The 19,393-nt window shown below is 37.6% G+C and overlaps 1 pseudogene; it reads right to left on the bottom strand.

The window, feature by feature from the left end:
• Positions 1-16,942: 16,942 nt before the first annotated feature.
• LOC131747944 (T-complex protein 1 subunit zeta pseudogene) lies at positions 16,943-18,531 on the bottom strand (annotated as a pseudogene).
• Positions 18,532-19,393: the final 862 nt, after the last annotated feature.

Genomic DNA, 19,393 nt, shown 5'->3' with positions numbered 1-19,393 from the left:
ATGGTGTGTAGTAGATGCTCAATAATTAATTTGAAATAAATGATCCAATGAATCACCAGTTCTAAAAAATTAAATCCAAGTGGCTCTGTTACCATTAGATTTATATGGAAAAGTTACAACAGTATAGATATGGTACAGTATTTATTTTGGGAAAAGTAGAGATGAATATCTAAAATTAAAATGTGAAAATGATCTAAAGATTTCTATTACCCGTGCTTCCCCTCTGAGCTAAAATCATAATCAACTTTCCTCTGCAACTGCTTTTTGCAGTAAACCTCTGGCTTTTATTAGGGGCAGATTGATCTGCATTAGCTGACAGAAATCATCACATTAGTATTTAGCTTGCTCTGCTTGTTTTCCCACAAAACTCAGCTCATCATAACTTCTCTAAAGAAACATTTCGGCTGGGCCCGTGAGCCATGGCCGCTGAGCCTGCGCGTCCGGAGCCTGTGCTCCGCAAAGGGAGAGGCCACAGCAGTGAGAGGCCCGTGTACCACCCAAAAAAAAAAAAAAAAAAAAGAAACATTTCCATTTTTGTAAATATTCATAATTAGTTATATTTCCCTATTTATTGCAGGATCATGGAAGTCTTAGTCTAGCTGCATTACACATTATAGGACACAAATCAAGTAAAGCATCAGGTATGTGTCTCAAAATAATTTCAAAAATTGTAAGAAAATTTTATTTTCTACTATCCCACTTTAAAACTGTTAGTTTAAATCAAAAGAGGGATCATTTTATTCCTTAATGATGGAGACTTACAGAAATTGAAAATCCATTGAAAACCTGGCAATTGGCCCAAGTTTTTTCCTTGTCAGTTCCTCAGGTCACACATGTTTGTGGGATAGATAATATAAATTCACTGCGTTGGGAGGTCTGAGGCTGTTAACTTAGCGGACTAGTTCAATCAGCATTAAGAACACAGTGAGGCACGGAACTGTTATGCTGCATCAAGCAGCAAAGTAATTTTTTCCTTGAAACACCTGAAAATGAACAAATGCATTTCTGAGGCATGAGAACATGTATTCTACATTGTAGGCTAAGATTCATTTAGCCTGACCAACAAAGTTTTAAAATCATACTGGGAAGTATGCCTGATTAGATGGCTTGGGTGTAAAGCTTACAATATTAGAAGGGAATAGAGGATACTAGGCAGGAGGTAGCCAAAATGGGACAGAAATCAGGGATTTCATAGTAAAGTATCCCTTACTGTAAATTTTTGAGACCCTTTTCTCTCCTGTCCATGCTGGGGAGATTTTGCCCTTCCATGAGTTATTTTGTTTAAAAATGTACTTTTGATTCTTAAAAATAATAATAATTGCATTGTAAAACTCCGTTAAATTACCTCTAAAATTCCTTTGAAGAAAGGCTTAAACTCTGTTTTCTTTGTGTGTTGTCTCTGTTGAATAATAACAATATTAGGCTTTTTTTTTTCCTTTGCCATTTTCCTGCAGTGAGATTCTTTCCAATTTAATTTTCTCTCATCTGTAATTAGTAGTGTATAACAACAGCTTTATATTCTCTCTCTCTCTTTTGCCTAAACAAAATGGTGTGATTAGCAATATGTATTTAGTAATCCATTTAGGAAAATGTGGAATGTGGAAGAATTTGGTTTTTTGTCCTGCCTGGCTTCCCTATACTAATCCTCCTACCCCTTACCAAAGGGGGAAAATTAAGGCAAAGATCATTCACTTTTGATACCGAAGGGGCCAGAAGGTGTGCTGTGGAATGTAGTTTTAGCCTTAAGTAGACCATATTTGTATGGACGAAGGCCATCATAATGAGAAGGAAGGAGGGGAGGGAAAGGCGATGAGGAGAACCCATTTCTCCAGCGTTGAAACTGGACGCTGGTGCTCTGAGTGTGTTTATCAAGGCACCTGGGGTGTTGAAATCACCAAGAGGCCGACAGAGGATGTGCAGCGGGAAGCCGATTTGCAGTGCAGGTGATGCCGATCAGAGAATAAGCTAGAAAAGACGCAATTACAGCTGAGGATGACAAGCTGACAAGCACAACTGAGAATGTGCAAATGCACAGACAGCACCCAACGCAGCGTCTCCACAGGCCGTGGCCAGAGACGCGGGCTCCTCCCAGCGCGAGTCTCTCCAGGCATGTCTTGAAGCCTCATGTTAGATCCAAACAAGTTGCCACAGCTCCATCTTTCCCTCTGGAATTACTGCCACTGCACTAAAACACAGTCGCACTTGATAAAGGCTGAGATGAAGCCGGCACTGCAGCCCCTTTGCTGGACAGCCGACTTTCTCTCTCACATGCCCATTTCAGTTGGCAGGTCCAGCAAGTGACTGAATTAAAGAGACCTGCCTGCGAAATTCACGAGGGAGCCTCGCCGGCTCTGCGCCTTCACCTCTCAACATCCGAGCAAATCATACCTGTCTAGACCGGCAAGCACCACAGAAAACTGCTTCAGAGGCTGTGTCTGCCGGGTGTGAAGGGATAATGAGACCCTCCGGTTTGGGTGAAATGAACCCTGTTTACGGCATCAGACTAAATGAAAGGAGGAATCTGTGTCCTGCCTCAGGGAGAATTTTCACAATTACATCACATCACCTCTGCTCCAGCGTCCTTATTTCACCCTGTGTCCCCAGGATGAGGGCTCCTCTGCAAACCAGACTCCTCTGTCCTGCTCCCACCCGGTGATTTCCACAACATTTGAATATTAGCACTTTTAATAATGTGTTTGGTTAGCACACAGCTTAGGAATTCACAGCATCGTTAACATTGAAAAGTCTAAACGTGGGTCTTTTAAAGATTCCAAATCTTTTTACTTGACTTTTGCTTCCTAGGGAAAAAAATTGTCTGTTAAAATAAGAATCGCACCAAATATGAAAATATTATAAGATATATGTGAACTGTAATACATGCATGCATATCTTATAAGCTACACAAGATGCATACATCTAAGGTGTATATTACAAAATATGTAAATATATATTAAGTATATATATGTGATATAGAGTAAATATATAGTAGATATATGTGGTAGATTTAGTATGTGTGTGTAATATATGAAAATATTAAAGATATATATATAAGATATATTCATATTATATATGTGATACATTTAGTATATATACATCTCTGCATATACAATAACATATATATGAAAGCCCCACTATGTGAAAAGCCCTTGTTGGGTGTCCTAGATAAAATTATAATACATGATAAAACTTTCCTGTTTCTTGGAGGAGTTTAAATTTTATCTGGGTGTGTACATAAATACTTAAATTGAGAATTATGTGGCAGGGCAGTATGAAGGATAACAATTATTGATTAGAATAGTACACATTTTTCTTTATAAGTCACCTTTGCTTATTCATATATACATTGAAATATTGCCAACAAACTACCCTCTTCTTAATATTTTGCAAGTTATTTCTCATTTTATTTAACAAGAATCAAAAGCAAATCAAAATAAAGGCATCTTTTGTCCCTTGCAAATTGGTGTAAAACCTTCTTCAGTGACCCCATCAGTCAAGTAAACACAGGCTATCTGCTCCTTTATAGTGGTCCTAACTACTATCACAAGTTCCAATCTTTATTTTTAAATGTCAGAAAGACCCTAAAAAGAGAGGGTCTTACATCCTTGTGGGATGATTCAGTGTGCAGATTCCCATAAACTCCTACAAGAAGGTAGTGAGAATAAGGAGAGAGAGGAAACATTCCTCAATTTAGTCGTTATATCCTAGGAAAATACAAGAAGCAAAATGGGCCCCCGGGCTAAGAGGGAAGGGACCATCAGTGAGGGACCAAGTCATCAAGAGTGTTCTTATTACTCAGGTGGCTGTGAGGTGGCGCGTCCAACTCAACAGTCGGGTGACTTGCACATTAATCAGAACCCTGATTTGTGGTGCACTGAAGCAAGGAAGCATACCTGGAGCCCCAAGAGAGATTCCTGTAACCCTCGTGTGCCTCATCCTCACAAATGGCAGGTAAGGCTTCCCAAAGGAAGAGAAGATCCTGTTACAGAAGGGATGAAAGAAGTGAAAAATTAAAGAGAGCGATACTCCTAAACATATGAATAGTGTAAAACATGTAGCTGGTTTAGGAAGGACATTTTTTTGCTTGTTTTACATGATGTTATTATAAGAGCCATCAAACTTATAAAACCAGGGCCTCCACAGTTTTTTTCCCAGGAGAAAGCATTTTCACTTGGTTCAAGGGAAAAAAAATGACCAGTAAGCTGGGAATGGGTGCAATGGCTGTGCATAACCTGGAAGGGCATCTAGGGAAAGGAAGGCAGAATTGACCCTGTCCTGAGTCAGCTCGCTATGAGAAAGACCAAGAACCAGCAGGTGGGATGCAAGGGTGGCTGTGCTCACGTCTCCTAGAGGAACCCAGTCTGCCTTAAAGAGTGAGCAAGTGGTCATAAGTAACCATTAGAAGGGTATATTGTAGAGGGAGTTAAAATTACAGAAAAAAGAACAAGTCTTATTCTTGTATTATTTTAAGTGATCCATTTATTATATGATATTTAATGCAGATTAGCGGGAATATTGATCGTGTTGACACCAAAAACCGTGGATTTTACCCATAATATGTATTTTTCCAGCCAGTAAAGTATATGAAACCTTTAATTTTTATGTAGTACTGTCTAGGTATTATTCATAATAGTACATCAATAGCAAGTTATCCTTCCAATATTCTCCTTGGTTAAAGAATCTCTTTGGTTAAAGAAAACTTGATGGGTACAGACTTAATAGACCACAAATTTAGGCCTTATGTGACAAGATGTAACTTTTCTTTCTTTTCCACAAATTAATTTCTATCACAACATACTCTATACCAGTCCCTGGTTCTCTCTGATACAATAACGACATTATTATTATTATTATTATTATTATTATTATTATTAGGATCTTACCACTTCCAGATAAGCCTAGTAACTTTGGTGATTTTTCTCAGTCATTTCAGCTTTAACTCAGAAAAATTCTGTACTTGGACTCTTTTTTTTCTTTGGGATTGATGTTAAATCCTACTGGCTGACACAAACGCCACTGTCACCGGTGGGAAGTCAGCATTTTTCTCTATCTTGCTCTATGTCGGTCTCCTGCTGGCATCTAAAGTGATATAACTCATGCAGTCTGGCCTTTGGGTTTGTCTCCGCTCACCCTGCCATCAGCAGAAATTCACAAAACCGGCTGAATCCCAAAGCCAGTGCAAAATGCACCCTCTGTAACAGCATTCCCTTGAACTAGTTTTAAGACATTTACAGGTCTGCCGGCAATTTCTCTCTAAACTAATATTCTCTTGGGGTATCACTTCAGCTTTTGGATGTTCTGTTATTTGTTTGAAACCATAGGACCCTTAGGAGGTTAAATGGAAGGCTGTTGCCTCTTATGCCTGGAACATGCCACCCTACCATTCCTAATCTTGTGCTGGATCTCCATGATTCTTCAGGAGACCTTATACAAGACTTCCCATCTCCCTCAGATTTGCCAAGGAGGCTATTACACATTGAATTGTGTTCCCCCATAATTCATATGTTGAAGTCCTAACCCTCAGTGTTCTTATTCAGAAATAGAGTCTTTGCAGATATAATTAGTTAAGATGAAGTCATTAAGATGGGCTCTAATCCAATATGACTGGCATCCTTATAAAAAGGGAATTTTGGAGACAGACATACATACGGGGAGAATGCCATGTGAAGATGAAGGCAGAGATCAGGATGATGCTTCTCAGAAGCCAGAATTGCCAGATTGCCCACAAACCAGGAGAAGCTAGGGGAGAGGCTTGGAATAGATTGTCCCTCACAGCCCTCAGAAGGAACCAACACTGCTGATACCTTGATCTCGGACTTCCAGCCTCCAGAACTATGAGACAATACATTTCTGTTGTTTAAGCTACTCAGTTTATGGTACTTAGTTACAGCAGCCATAGCAAACTAATACAGAGGCCTATACTCTCTTTCTACCTTTGTATCTCCAAATTAAAAAGATTCATTCCAGTTTCCCACTCATCAAACTCAAAAATGGGGTGAAGGTGGGTCTCCTACAGTGCATTTTACAAGTTGTCTTCCTTTCCAGAGTCTCCTGGAGATCAGAGCATTTGTTCAACAAATATTGAGTGCTTCCTAGTGCCAGGCACTATTTTAGGCAATGTTACCAAATATTGTGGTGAGATAAGACAGCCAATGTTCATGCTTTAGGACTCACAGAATATTGGAAAATTACAGTAAATGAGTGAACAGATAGTAGAAACTACAGTAAAGAAAAGGGAACAGAGTAAAAGGGATGGGAGTTATTTCTATCGGTGGTAAAGACAAATTCTTTCTGATAAACTGTCATTTGAGAATCTGAGTGAAGCAAGAAACAAGCTGTGCTGTCATCTAGGTGATGAGCAGAGGAGATAACCCATAACCAGGTCTGGTACCTGTTTATTGTGTCTCAGGGTGGGAGTTTGTGATGAAGTGGCAGAAGAGGAGTACTGAAAGTACAGTTGGGTAAATATTTGGATGAATAAGCATACCCAGGAACTGTTTTTATTCACTTGTTTGTAACATATCAGAGTGTTTGTACTTATCAGAGAGTAACCACAAGACTTCAAACATAAATTCTCCAAATTAAAAGGGGGAAAAAAAGGTGTCACACAGATAATTGGTGTCAGTCAGTGTCAGTATAGTATAAAGTATTGGATTTCATCAGAGTGTAGAGAAGATGGCAGACATTAACCGGTAGGAGTACAAGTGGAAGAAATGAGCAAAAATCCAGAGGTAAAAGGGAGTAAAGCAGCTATGGTATGGATGAGATGGTGGCATGCCTGATATATTTTATACGTGGAAAAGATCTTTTTTAAGACTGCATTTATCTACATAGAAAAATATTGTCAGTAATCATCGTAAAACAAAAAATATCAATATATAATAGAGAAACAGAGAGTGAAATATTTACTATCGGAATTTTTTGGTATCAAATCATATCCGGAATCATGAAATCAGTTCAGTTAGGGAACTGATTTTTTGTTAATTGCTTTAAAGCTAAAGAACAAACAACTTTAGAAGACTAAATCTCAATAATAAAGATTTAAGTTCAGGGGCTTCCCTGGTGGCGCAGTGGTTGAGAGTCTGCCTGCCGATGCAGAGGACACGGGTTCGTGCCCCGGTCCGGGAAGATCCCACATGCCGCGGAGCGGCTGGGCCCGTGAGCCACGGCCACTGAGCCTGCGCGTCCGGAGCCTGTGCTCCGCAACGGGAGAGGCCACAACAGTGAGAGGCCCATGTACCAACAAAAAAAAAAAAAAAAAAAAAAAAAAAAAATTAAGTTTATAAAAAATAGTTCATGTGGAAGTCAAAATGTTTACTTAACAGAAGAAAATCATTATACTTCGCAGTTCACAGTATGTTTCACTGTTTAAAATATTAAATACATGTGAAAATTCCAACTGGTAGCTTAAAATGACAGAATTGAAGTAACTCAAGTTATATTTCTTTGCTTGGTTGCTCACTGTGCCTGCAGAGTTCAATTTTAATCTCCTGTTCATGTGCAAGAAAAGGCAAGAGCGCAGGGATGAGTGAGGTGAGCTCTGAATAAAGCAAGCTCACAGAGCTCAGAACATTAGGAACTCTCTCAAACAACACGTGTAGTTGAGTCCCTGTTTGTTGAGGGATGACTGTGTAATGGGGATTTTCCCAATTAACTCCCTATGTTTATAAGAGGATAAGAAAGAAAAGTGTTTTAATTTAAAGCTTTCATCTCTAGTATTATATTTCAACAGTGACCACAGAACTTAGACGAACCCACAGAATCTCTTCAGATAGGAATATTTTATCCCACATATTTAGAATTGCCCATCCTACATAATGGACAGCTTACGTAAAAGACTTTTAGTTGGTGTTGTTATTGTTTCTGTTAAAATCTCCAGATGATGTATCTTCTTAAAGCTGGCACTTGGAGCAGACAGACTGCTTCCAGGGCCAGGGATAAACTGCAGCGTTCAGTTTTATCAGTTATTCCCTGACCATGGGAGCTATTATACTTCTGCATCCGTTACCCTCAAGACTAAAAATGGTTTGCATTTGGAATGTTTGCATTTGGGGGAGCTATGCCTCCATCTTTGAAAATGATATAAAAACCAGTTATATATATATTTGGTTTTTTTCTTCATCTGGTAAAAAATAATACAGTCAACTTGGCTTAAATAGTTTCTTGTCTGAAAATCTCTGAGTGGAAATATGAGGAAATAATAGCCCGTTCTCTCTCTCAGCTTGTGTTTTTGCTGCTGGATATTTCACAGACTCCTCTACGCCTCAACAGCTTTATAGTGAATGCCCTGTATCAGGCTCTTCACTACTTTCCTATCTTTCTCCAGTGTAGACAGATAAGAGGGAGGATGGAGTGACAGCCTTGTTGGAAGGTGACCCCTCCACAGCCCCCATGTGCCTCCCTAACTCACCTCCTTTCCAAGTTGTTCTTTGTTCTCACAAACAGAATTGATATCATGAATTGAACTAGCTGTTAACCAGACACTAAATAGAATTTCCTTTTCTTGGGCAGATATCTTTGATTAGGCCAGTATTATTAGGTAGAATGTCCCTAGACTTTTTGGATTCTTGCCCAGGAAGCTTGGTTGATAGAGGTCAGTGTTGCTGTTTTACTGGTGACATCCTCTTTTTAACTTTTAAAAATCATACACTATTTATGGAGGCTGATGAAATGTTTAGCATCACAGAATTGTTGAATAATATTATATGTAAATGATACTTCATGCTACCATTTTGGAAAATGACTATATTTGATAGAAAAAGGCATAGAGATGTTACAAAGGAGATTCATTTGGAAATTCAATGAACTTTAGTAACATTAAATATAAAGAAAGGTATTATAGACCAGTGAAATTCAGGACTGAGGCCTACTACTCCCAGAAAGACTGTTAAATAAAATGTAATGGTGATGTATGTAATACAGGAGTAAATAAAATGAATAACAAAAGAAATAACCAGGTCAGTTAAATCAGTGAAGAAATTTTCAGCTGGGGAAAACTTCCCAGAAAAGTTTTTTTTAAATCCCAGCAGACAATGTTGTTCATTTTCTCACTAGATGAGTTTTAGAGTCAGAACAGTATACAAGCTAGTTATTTCTGATATCAAGAGATGGGGTTCAAAAGGAACTTGCCAACAGCTTTAATGACACGTTTTTTATCCAGCAGAGCATATCAAGGAAAAACAGCAGGGGTCATGCAACTTCTTTTTTAGCATTTTTTAAAAATCAACTTTATTGAGACACAATGGCATATAACAGTGTGTAAGTTTAAGATGTACAGTGTGCTGCTCTAATAAATATATATATTTTGAAATGATTACCACAGTAAGGTTGTTTAATACCTCCATCATCTCACATAATTACCACTTTTTGTGGTGAGAATGTTTAAGATTTATTCTCTCAGCAGTTTCAAGTGTATGTTGCAGTATTGTTAACTATAGTAACCATGTTGTACATTAGATCTCCAGAACTTATTCATCTTATAACTGCAAGTTTGTACCTTTGACCAAAATATTCCCATTGCCTACACCCCTCAGCCTCCTGGCAACTAGTATTTTACTCTGTTTCTATGAGTTCAGCTATTTTAGATCCCTACATATAAGTGAGATTATAAAGTATTTGTCTTTTTTGTTCTGACTTATTTCACTCAGCATAATGCTCTCTCAAGGCCCATTCAGGTTGTTGCAAATGGCAGGGTTTCCTTCATTTTCGTGGCTGAATAATATTCCATTATATTATGTAATTATAATAATATATCTAATAATATAATTATATATATAATTTTCTTTATCCATTTATCTATTCATCCATCAGTGGACATTTAGTGGACATTTAGGTTATTTTCCTATCTTGGCTATTGTGAATAATGCTGCACTGAACATGGAAGTGCAGCTATCTCTTCAAATAGTGATTTCATTTTTTAGGATATATGCCCAGAAATGAGATTGTTGGATCATATGTTAGCTCTATTTTTAGCTTTTTGAGGAATCTCCATACTCTTTTCCATAGTGGCTGCACCAATTTACATTCCCACCAACAATGTAGGAGGCTTCCTTTCTGTCTACATCCTCGCCAACACTTGTTATCACTTGTCTTTTTGATAATAGTCTTTCTGAGAGGTGTGAGGTGATATGTCTTTATGGTTTTGATTTGCATTTTCCTGATGATTAGTGATGCTGAGTATCTTTTCATGTACCTATTGGCTGTCTGTATGTCTTTGGAAAAATGTCTGTTTAGGCCCTCTGCCCATTTTTTACTTGGGTTGTTTTTTGTTGTTTTGCTACTGAGTTATATGAGTTTCTTATGTATTTTAGATATTAATCCTTTATCCAATATATGGTTTGCATATATTTTCTTCCATTCTGTAGGTTGCCTTTTTATTTTGTTGATTGTTTCTTTCGCTATGCAGAAGCTTTCTGGTTTGATGCACTTCCACTTTTTTGTTTTTGCTTTTGTGGCTTGTGCTTTTGGCACCACATCCAAAAAGTCATTGTCAAGACCAGTGTCAATGATGTTTTTCCCTTTGTCTTCTAGTAGTTTTATAGTTTCAAGTTTTACATTCAAGTCTTTATTCCATTTCAAGTAAATTCTTGTGAATGGTTTAAGATAGGGGTCCAATTTCGTTCTTCTGGTGTGTGAATGTCCAATTTTCCCAGCACCATTTACTGAAGAGACTATGCTTTCTCTGCTGAATATTTTTGGTTCCCTTGTCAAATATTAGTTGGTGATATATGCATGGATTTATTTCTGGGCTGACAATTCTGTTCCTTGTGTCTGTGTGTCCACTTTTGCCAGTAATACTGTTTTGGTTACTATAGTTTAGTAATATATTTTGAAATCAGAAAGTATGATGTCTTCAGCTTTGTTCTTTCTCAAGATTGCCTTGAATATTTGGGATTTTTATGGTCTCATACAAATTTTAGAATTGTTCTATTTCTGTGAAAAATGTCTTTGGAATTTTGATACGGATTGCATTAAATCTACTGATGGCCTTGAGTATTATGGGCATTTGAACAATATTAATTCTTCTGATCCACAAACAGGGGATATTGTGCCATTTATTTGTGTCTCTACATTTCTTTCTTAAACATTTTATAATTTTCAGTGTATGAATTTTTTGCATCCTTGGTTAAATTTATGCCTAAATATTTTATTGTTTTTGATGCTATTGTAATTGAGATTCTTTTCTTTAGTTCTCTTTCAGGTATTTCATTGTTGATGTATAGAAATGCAACTAATTTTTTTTTTTTTTTTTTTTTTTTTTTTTGCGGTACGCAGGCCTCTCGCTGTTGTGGCCTCTCCCGTTGCGGAGCACAGGCTCCGGCGCACAGGCTCAGCGGCCATGGCTCACGGGCCCAGCCGCTCCGCGGCATGTGGGATCCTCCCGCACCGGGGCACGAACCCGTGTCCTCTGCATCGGCAGGCGGACTCCCAAACACTGCGCCACCAGGGAAGCCCATTTGCAACTAATTTTTTAAATTGATTTTATATCCTACAACTTAACTTGTTTATTAATTCTAACAATTTTTTGATGGAGTCTTTAGGATTTTCTATATATAAGATCAAATTATCTGCAGACAGAAGTAATTCCATTCAGCATTTCTTGTAAGGCAGGTGTAGTGGTGATGAACACCCTCAGCTTTTGTCTATTTGGTAGTGTCTTTGTCTCTCCTTCATTTCTGAAGGGCAACCTTGCCTGGTAAAATATTCTGGTTACCACTTTTTTTCTTTCAGCACTTTGGCTATGTCATTCTGTTCTCTCCTGGCCCGCAAAGTTTCTGCTGAGAAATATGCAGATAGCCTTACAGGAGTTCCCTTGTGTGTAATTTTTTTTCTCTTGCTACTTTTAAAATCCTCTCTTTGTCTTTGATTTTAGACAGTTTTTTTTGTTTGTTTGTTTTTAATAAAGTGCCTTGGAGAAGATTATCTTGTGTTGAAATTTTGGGGCAACCTATGAATTTCATAAACTTGGATGTTCAGGTCTCTCCCCAGACTTGGGAAGTTCTCAGCCATTAATTCTTTAAATAACCTTTCTACTCCTTTTTCCCTTTCTCCTCCTTCTGGGATGCCAATATGTATAGATTATTTCTCAATGATACCATGAGATTGCTTCTCTTAATAATTTCCCATAGTTCATGTAGGCTTTCTGAACTCTTTCATTTTCGTTTGTTCTCTTCTGACTGGATAGTTTCAAACGATTTTTATTCTACTTCACATATTTTTTTCTTCTGCTTAATCCACTCTGACATTGATGTTCCCAATTGCATTTTTCATTTTTTCATTGTAATATTAAGCTCCCAAGTTTGTTTCATTCTTTTTTATTATTTCTATCTTTATATTAACCTTCTCATTTTGTTCACGTATTGCTTTCCTGATTTCATTGTATTGTCTTTCTGTTTTCTTGTAGCTCACTGAGTTTTGTGAAAACAACTCTTCTGCTTTATTTTTTCATACAAGCATAATTGATATTTAACATTATATTTCAGGTATACAATGTAATGGTTAGGTATTTTAAAACAAGTATTTTAAATTCTTTATCAGGCAAATCGCATATCTCCATTTCTTGGGTCAGTTACTGGAAAATGTGTTCCTTTGGTAGTATCATGCTTTCTCAATTTTTTCATGTTCCTTTAAGTCTTACATTACTGACTTTGCCTTTGAAGAAGCAGTCACCTCCTGCAGTCTCTACTGACTGATTTCAGGAGAAAAATACCTTCCTTCAACCCTATTAGGGATTGTGCAGCTTTCTCAGATGTTTTCTATGGGTATGCCTGCTCCACACTTCTTATCCCCTCTTGTGGGGAGACTCTTAAACTTGTATACCTTCTATCAATTCCACGAAGCCAGTCCAGGTGCTGATAGTTCCAAACATGTTATTGTCATATTACTTATTGCATCATGATATGTTTGGACTTATTTATTTATTTATGGCTGCATTGGGTCTTCGTTGCTGCTCTCAGTCTTTCTCTAGTTGTGGTGAGCAGGGGCTACTCTTCGTTGTGGAGCAAGGGCTTCTCATTGCGTTGACTTCTCTTGTTGCAGAGCATGGGCTCTAGATGCACGGGCTTCAGTAGTTGTGGCATGTGGGCTCAGTAGTTGTGGCTCGTGGGCTCTAGAGCGCAGGCTCAGTAGTTGTGGTGTATGGGCTTAGTTGCTCTGCAGCATGTGGGATCTTCCTGGACCAGGGATTGAACCCATGTCACCTGCATTGGCAAGCGGATTCTTAACCACCACACCACCAGGGAAGTCCATGATATATTTGGAATAGGAAGGCTTCCTCTTCCCCAACCAGATGTGAACTCATTTAAGTCAGGCCTGTGTCTGTGTCATCATTTTTTGCATTCTAATTCATGGACAGTTCCTGGCACACTGCTTTATAAATATTGGTGGAATAAATAAAATAAAAATTCAGAATCAGAAGCAACCTCAAAACAACAGTTGTATCATCATTTGGAGTTTCTTCAGAAAACCTGTCTATGGCATACATTCATTACTGACAGAGTGCAAGTTGATGTTAATTCTCTGTAATTTGATTTTGCAGTATGTATCAAGAGCTTTGAAATATTATTCTTTGAACCCTAAGTTCTACTTTAAAAAGTAGTCTTCATAAAGAAATTATAGATGCCAAAATAAACAAAAGTTTTTTCAATTGTGACAGTTACCCAGCCCAAAATAATTTAAATGAAAAGTGGAAATGTGGCTGTTCCTAAAGCTAGAAAAACTACAAAGGAAATTCACAAAATTGAAGGAGGAGTTGCAGTCCCCAGGGCCCAGGGTCAGGCAGCAAGGACCAGTATATGCCAGGACATTCCTGCACTTCATCTATCATTTCTCTCTGCTCGTTTTACTTGACTTCACTCTTCAGATAGGTTTCCTCTCAAAGAAGAAAATACGAACCCCAGCAGCTGCAGGTTTCCACCCTGTCTGCTTTAGCAACTCCAGAGATAAAAGAGCATTTCTTCCCCTATTTTCATAGCATCTCTCTATCAAAACAGAAAATGTCTTGGATTGACCTGCACTTAGGTCACGAAAACACCCCGTGACTAATTCTTGTTTCCAAGACAGTGTGATAGAGAGTGTTGGTGAGCCAAGACAAGGATGCTAGATGATTTAGAAGAGAAATGCATGAAGTGTGTATCTCCTGTGAGTTAGAGGATTATATTCCAGCACATGTACCACATTACAATATTAAAAAATGTTTCAAACAGGTTCTTCACTATAGCAGTGTGGTTAAATAAATTATGTATTACCTGAATACAGTAAAACATTATACAACCATTAAAATTCCTTTTACAGAATGTCTAAGGATATGAAAAGGTGTTCATGATAATATAACAAAAACAAAAAGATAAAAAATATTTCTAGGAAACACCAAAATAATGGAAGTTATCTTTAGAATATAGAACTGTAGGTTATTTTATTTTCTTCTTTACAATTCTGGATTTTCTGAATTTTCTACATGGATCATTAATTTTACAATAAAAATATTTTAAAAATACCTGATACATATCAGGAAGTAAGATATACTGGCTGATCTTAGGGCTGTCAGATGCATTTGTAGGCCTGGTAGAGCAGCTCTATGGAAGCACAATAGTGTTGGTTTCACCATCATCCTTATTTCTGGGTCCAAAGTAGTGATTGAAACTTGGGTTTATAGGCGTGATATGTTTGTGTTTCTTATTAGAACCTATTATAGGAGTATGTGGGTGTTGCCAGAGTCTATTCTGGAATTGACCTTTGAGCTAAGTCATCTAAGAATTAATATCCTGTTTGTAACATGTTCAAAAACAAAGCCAAATTATCTATGTCTATTGACAGTGCATGCTGAGGAAAATTTTTATATTCAGATACATTACATATCTACTGATAGTGCAATCCTGGGTCTCACTGCCAAATGGAAACATTATGAAGCAATGAACCTGTATTTTATTTTATTTTATTCCAGCTTTTTAAAGGTATAATTGACAAATTAAAGTTGTATACATTTAAGGTATACAGCATTGCAACTTGATATATATATATATGTGTGTGTGTGTGTGTGTGTGTGTGTATATATGTATGAAATGATTACCACAATGAAGCTAATTAACACATATATCACCTCACATAGTTACCATTTTTTGTGTGTGGTGAGAATACTTAAAATCTACTCTTTTAGCAAATTTCAAATATACAATATAGTGTTATTAACTATAGTCACCATGCTGTAGGTTAAATCCCCAGAACTTATTTACCTTACAACTGAAAGTTTATACCTTTTGACTGATATCTCTCCATTTCTGTCACCCTCTAGCCCCTGGTAACCCACTGTTCTACTCTCTCCTTCTGTGAGTTTGACTTTTTTTTAAGATTCCATATATAAATGAGATTATATAGTATTTGCTTTGTCATGTGCACCAAGAATACACAATGGAAAGTTTATACCTGGAAGTTTATACCTTTTGACCACCTTCATCCATTTCCACCTTCACCCATTTCACCCAGTTATAAAATAAATAAATCATGGAGAAGTAATGTGCAGCATGGTGACTGTAGTTAATGATACTATATTGCATACTTGAAAGTTGATAAGAGAGTAAATCTTTAAAGTTCTCATTACAAGAAAAAAATGTTGTAGCTATGTATAGTGACAGATGCCAACTAGATTTATTGCGGTGGGTGATTTCACAATATATACAAATATCAAATCATTCTGATGTGCACCTGAAATGAATATAATGTTTTATGTCAGTTATATCTCAATTTTAAAAAAGGATACACAACGGTGAAAGGATAGTCTCTTCAGTCAGTGTTGTTTGGGAAATGGTATACAGAAATGCAAAAGAATGAAATTATACCCTTATCATACACTATACACAAAAATCAACTCAAAATGGATTAAAGACTTAAATTTAAGACTTGAAACCATAAAATTCCTAGAAGAAAATGTACAGAAAAAGCTCCTTGACATTGGTCTTAGCAGTGAATTTTTGGATATGACATCAAAAGCACAGACAACAAGAGCAAAAATAAACAAGTGAGACTACATTTAACTCAAAAGCTTCTGCACAGCAAAAGGAACAATCAACGAAATGAAAAAGCAACCTACAGAATAAGAGAAAATATTTGCAAATCATATACCTAATAAGCAATAAACATTTTAAATGTCAAGCCCTCATTTGTGGAAGTCTTATATTTTCCATTGGGAGAAGTAATATAAAATCCCATGGTCTAACAACATAAGGTGAAAAGTATGAAAGCAGGTCAAAGAAATCAAGTTACTCTTCTGACAAACTCAAGAGAGAACTAAAGGTGTTCTTAATCCACTAACTGTAAAATATGGTTGTAAGTTTGACAACCACAAGAAATTCAAATTGCTCAATATTGATATCTCTATGAATTATACTGACTTTAGGGGAGGAAGATATTGTTAAGTTTCTGAAGTATCTGGTTGAAAATTTTTTGAAAGTGTGAAAGCCTTAGTCATAAACATGTCTTATTTCTCTAGAAGCATGGCAGAAATCCCAGCTATAAATTAGCAAAAGGATGTCATAAAGATGAGAGAGCGTTTAGTTGGAAGGAGTGCATGTGTGTTTATGCTCAAACTAAAGGAGTTTTCTTTTCTTTTCTTTTTTTTGGTGGTGGTGTTTTTCAAGGAATATTTTAATAACAAGGTAGATAACGTATGCTTATCTAACATGTATTTTTATATCACTGAAGCTAAAGCAAAACATCCTGTTTATTGGCAAGTATGGCCTGTATGTGTACACTACAGTGCAATTTTTTAAATACTGTAATTATAATATCAGAACCTCAGAATCTGCATAGGTGCCAGTGTTCTCTCCTTTTTTTATATGGGAAAAGAAAATCCTTTGAAAATCATTTGAAGCTTGGACAAAAATTCCATAGCTATATTCTTAGGATCGCTCTGTAGAGTCTTTGATTCAGGTGATACAAGGGCAGCTTCAGTTCAGCTTTTGAGAGAAGACATTCCAGCTCTCATTATCTCATCAACCAGGAGAATGTTGGTGGCAATTGCAGAGCAGGAATGAAGAAGCTGTTTCTTTACACAGTAGTTATCCCTGATGCCTCCTTTTGCTGCTACCATTGGCTCACCTGTATTCAAGTCCACACCCATGAGTTGTCCTGATTCTGAATGTTCTGCTTGAACTTTAACTAGTGTTTCCTGAAGGTCAAAAACAGACTTGTGAGCAAGAACCTTGGGAGTCATGAGCAATGCATCAGCAAATGCTTGAACTCCAAGTTGGGCCCTGCCCTTTACACTGGGCTTGTATTTAATCAGGGCTTCTGCCGTTGCCACTTCCACTGCACCAGCACCTGGAACTACACAGCCATCATCAGTAGTATTTTAAACAGCCCTCAAGCCATCTCTTACTGCATCTTTGATTTGAGTAAGTGTGTGATTATTTGGTCCTTTGATCAGTAATGTGACCGAGCGAGGATTGTTACATTTCTCAATAGATGTGAACTTGTCTTTTCCCAATGTATATTCATAGACAAGTCCTGCATGTCCCAAACAATCAGGATTTAGGTCATCAAGAGAATTTAGGGCTACTCCACCACAAGCAAGAGTCAGCCTTTCCACATTTCTCCTTTTAGCTCTGCACAGAGCTATTATGCCTTCTCTTGCAAGAGCATCTAAGGAAAAGGGGTCAATTCCCTTTTGATTAATAACAACAAATCCTTTATCTGAATCACCACAGACTTTCGTTTTCAGGCCTATCATTTTTTTAACTCTGTCTTCAATGAATTTTCTTCCAGCTTTCACTAGTTTCTCTCTCTCCTCTGCACTCTTGTAAAAAAAAAAAAAAGCCAGAATTCACTTCTGTTTTTCCATATTCTAATCACACATTGCATGTGAGGATGTATGCATCTTTTACTCTGGTTTTCATATCAGGATGCCATGCCCCATGGTCCAAAACAAGACTTCTGATTAAGCTTGCATCAGTTTCAGATTTATGTTTCATCTCCATGATCTCAACCACGAAGAGGTCAATAGGTTCATCTTGTTTTTTAATGGCTAAAATGGAGTTCACTACAGCCTCTGTTAAGACATCAGCAAGTTCAGCATGAACTTTAGTACGTAGGGATGTTCTGGCCACATCTATAAGTGTTTCCCTGTCCATCTCTTTGCTTAGTTTGACTTGTTCCAAAAACTGAAGTTCCTTTTCCTTTGCAGCGTCAAATCCTTCTGTAATTATTCTGGGATGAAGACCTTCAGAAATGTAGAGATCCACCTGCTTCAGGAGCTCTCCAATTATTAGGACATTGGAAGTAGTACCATCATCAGTTATGTCATCCTGGGCTATTTAAGGAGGCAGTTGCGTGTTGAATTTGCATTTCATGAAGCAGCACATTTCCATCTTTAGTGAGCTTGATGTCTCCAGCACCAGAAACAAGCATCTTCATGATGCCCTTAAGCCCCAAGTTGGTCCTCAGCACATACAGCAGCCCCCAGGCCACACTGATGTTGACGGCCTATGCCGTGTGGGCTCAGGCCACCTCAGCCTTGGGGTTCAGGGTCTTCACGGCCACCATAGCTGACCCAGCAGAGGAAAATGAGGGAACCCGGCATCTGGAAAGCCCAGAGCCGGTTCAGAATGGCTGGGAGGTGCTATCCAGGTCTTCCGGAGAGGGAGTTTTCTTTTTTATTGTTTGAATATTTAAATAGTCTTAATAGCTTGTGAAATTTCTTTTTACTTAGGTCACTGCTAATAATAAGAAAATCTTCCAAATACAGACAAATGAGAACTATTTCTTCTTTTTTATTATTTATTTATTTGTTTGTTTATTTTGGCTGCACTGGGTCTTAGTTGGGGCATGTGAGATCTTAGTTGCGGCATGTGAGATCTTAGTTGTGGCATGCGAGATCTTTAGTTGAGGCATGCATGTGGGATCTAGTTCCCTGACCAGGGATCGAAACTGGAACCCCTGCATTGGGAGCGCAGAGTCTTACCCAGTGGACCACCAGGGAAGTCCCTGAGAACTATTTCTTAGACATTTGCTTTTCACCTCTGTTATGTAAAAATTGAAGCCATATGAGGATTCAAGCTGAATTATTTACTACCTCAACTCAGTGGACAGTCGCCACTCCTCCATTCCAGTTTGGGCTTTAAAGATCTAGTATAAGATAAAATGAAATACATCTCAACAACTCTGTAGGGAAAATGGGTCAGTCTTATCGTTCAATTCTTTTGGTTTGAGATCCCTTACAGAACTCATATCCCCTTTAAATACAGCTGCCACCAATCGATATGATTCTTTTTAATTCATTTTTTCCTGGTCCTGAGTTACTGAACTTTGGCCACAAATTGCATTGTATTTAGGGCCTCTCCATCTTACCTCTAAACTTGGAGCATGTGTCTAGAAGAGAACAGAAACAAAACAAGCAAAAATCAAA

Source organism: Kogia breviceps, chromosome X, assembly GCF_026419965.1.
Source record: "Kogia breviceps isolate mKogBre1 chromosome X, mKogBre1 haplotype 1, whole genome shotgun sequence".
Taxonomy (NCBI): Eukaryota; Metazoa; Chordata; class Mammalia; order Artiodactyla; family Physeteridae; genus Kogia; species Kogia breviceps.
This window is presented reverse-complemented; position numbering and strand designations above follow the sequence as displayed.